We start from the raw sequence: 2,934 nt of genomic DNA on the forward strand, positions 1-2,934 counted from the left end.
TTACACTTTTTCAATTTGGTAAATTCAGTATTAGAAGTAGGTTGGGACGAAAAAAAAAACTCTAAAATTTAGAGTTTTTTTATCAATGAATGTTGTCCTTATTGAGCAAGTCGGTTGAAGATTTTCAAAATTTTAATTTGTTCTTCATGGATACATTGTTTTTAATTGATCTTGTGTTAAAGTGGTTCATGTTTCGGGATCCGTAAAAAATATTGCTTCAATTTTGTTTGGAACTTGAAAATATGTACGTGTCTTCTTAGTTTATTAAAAAGATCACAAAAAAATAAAAGAAACATTTTTTTGCAACTTCAGGTATAAATTAACAAAATTGCATTTTTCGTCATCTACGAAATATTATATTTTGAGTGAAAGAATTTTTCTCACTTTCTTCCACCTCAGGTTATTCAATTCCATAAAATTTACAACAACAAAAAAACATTTTTTAATTTTTTCCAATGCACAATAAGTAAAATAAAATTTTCAATCGCCTTCATGAATGGTACGAAATTAAAAAAAAAAATTAATTTTCTCGCAATGTTACAAAGAAACTTTGCAGTGTCATTATCACTGAATCTAATCATTTCGAGTTTTTTTCAGCCCACCATAATTACCAGACTTAAATATTGTAATTGATGATTTTTAAAAGGCTTAAAATGGTTCAAATTGAGGGACTAAATAAAAAAAAATTAAAAGGACTTGAATTTTGAAGTAGAAAAATTTGCAGAATCTATTAGATAAGAAACTATGGCAAATGTTTTATAAATTCTGTTTTTACTAGTGGACAGTAATACAAAATTATAAATTCAGAAAACATTTGTTTATTATTACAGCATTTTTTTAATTTAATATTTCGGACATGAAGTCTCTTCAGATTAAACCAGTAAAACTTGTTATTTTTCTCTTATAGAAAAAAATGTTATATTTTGTTTGAAAAGTTTCAAAATCGCGATAAAAAAACATTCCTAAATAACGAAAATATTTTTTTCGATCAAGCCAAATGATTACTTTTTTTTTTGATATACAAGCTGAAGAAATTTTTAAGATTCGACAGTACATATAAAAAATCGCGAAGATTTTTTAACCAACAGCACATTTTCTTGAATTTTCAAATCCATAAATGGAACAGAATATTATTAGCGAATTGATTTTTTTAATCAAGTCCACCATTTTTTTTACTGGGCTGAAACAATTCGATTAATTTTAGAGTTTCTACTCTACCCTAGTACAAGCCTTCGCAAAATCTTTTGAAATATTTACGAAATCATTTAAATCTTTTTCAAGAACTTAAAATCTTTTAAAGTATTGTACAATCTTTGAAGCCTTTGTGAAATCATGGAATTCTTTGTTGAATTTTTGTAAACTTTGTGAAATCTTTTGAAATTTTCTAAGTCTTTTAAAAATTATTTCAAACCTTTGAAATTATTGTGAAATCTATAGACTCTTTGTGAAATCATTGATATCTTCTGAATTTTTATTAATCTTTGAAATTGATGCAAGACTTTTGAAGTCATTGTGAAATCTTTGGAGTCTATGTAAAATCATAGAAATCTTTTGAAATCGCTGTGATGTCTTTAAAATAATTGTGAAATCTTTTTAATGTTTTGAAATCATCGAGTTCTTTGTAAAATCGTTTTTAATCTTTGTGAAATCATTTAAATATTTGAGAGATATTTTGAAATCTTCGAAACATTTTGAATTTTTTCGAAATCTTGTAAATCATTGCGAAATCTTTGGAATGTTTGTAAAATCATTTGAATATCGCTAAATCTTTTAATATTAAATTTTTTGTCTTTGAATACGGTATGCATTTTTTGAAATCATTGTGAAACCTTTAGAACCTTTATAAAATCATTTTAATCTTTTGAAATTTTTGAAATCTGAAATGATTATGAAATCTTTCGAATCTTTGTAAAATCATTTAAATCTTTTCCAATTTTTTAAATCTTTATCATTATTTTGTAATCTGTGACATCGTTATGAAATCTTTGAAATTATTGTGAAATATCTGGAGTCTTCGTAAAATCATTAAAACCTTTAAAGCCTTGATGAAATCTAGAAAATTGTTGTAAAACTTCATAAAATTTGAAATTTTTGAAATCATAGTAAAATCTTTATAATATTTTTAATCATTGTCAAATTTTTTAAATCTTTGTGAAACCACTTAAATTTTTTGAAATTTTTGTGAGATTGTGAAGTAATTAAATTTTTAAATTTATTTAAACTTTGTAATCTTTGTATCTTTGAAATAATTTTGATTCATTGTGAAATCTTTTGTAATATTTGTGAAATCATTATGAAATAACATACATCTTTGTAATCTTTTAATATCTTTTTGATCTTTCTAATCTTTAAAAGCATTCTGAAATCTTTGTGAAATCTTTGAAATAATGATGAAATCTCCTAAACCTTTATGAAATCATTGAAACCTTCAGAAATTTTGGAAATCATTGTGAAATAATTGACATTTTTGTGAAATCTTTTTAAAAAATTGTAAATCTTTGTAAACTTTAAAATTTATTCAAATCATTGTGTAATCTTGGGAATCTTTTTAAAGTCATTTAAAGTCTTTTGAAATTTTTGAAATCTTTGTGAAATCATTGAATGCTCCGTGAAATCTTTTGAGATTTTTGTAAATCTTTGTAAACTTTGAAATCATTTTCAGTCATTGTCAAACCTCGTTCAATCAGAATTCCAGTTAATCTGTTGAAGAACTTGCAATATAGTACAGGTCGCGACATCTAGTGTCTACTTTCCACAGCTTATCCACGAGAAACCGCTGCGAAGGGTAAAGGACCCACTACTCCTCACAGGAAACTCCCCAACGGAGGGTCAATCCATAAACTAAACTGGTAAACTAGAGAAGAATCGATACACCTACTAGCTAATGGTATATCAAAAAACCAAAATAAACATACAACTATTTAACTTTTCAAG

The sequence above is a fragment of the Belonocnema kinseyi genome, chromosome 9 (genome assembly GCF_010883055.1).
Source record: "Belonocnema kinseyi isolate 2016_QV_RU_SX_M_011 chromosome 9, B_treatae_v1, whole genome shotgun sequence".
Lineage (NCBI taxonomy): Eukaryota > Metazoa > Arthropoda > Insecta > Hymenoptera > Cynipidae > Belonocnema > Belonocnema kinseyi.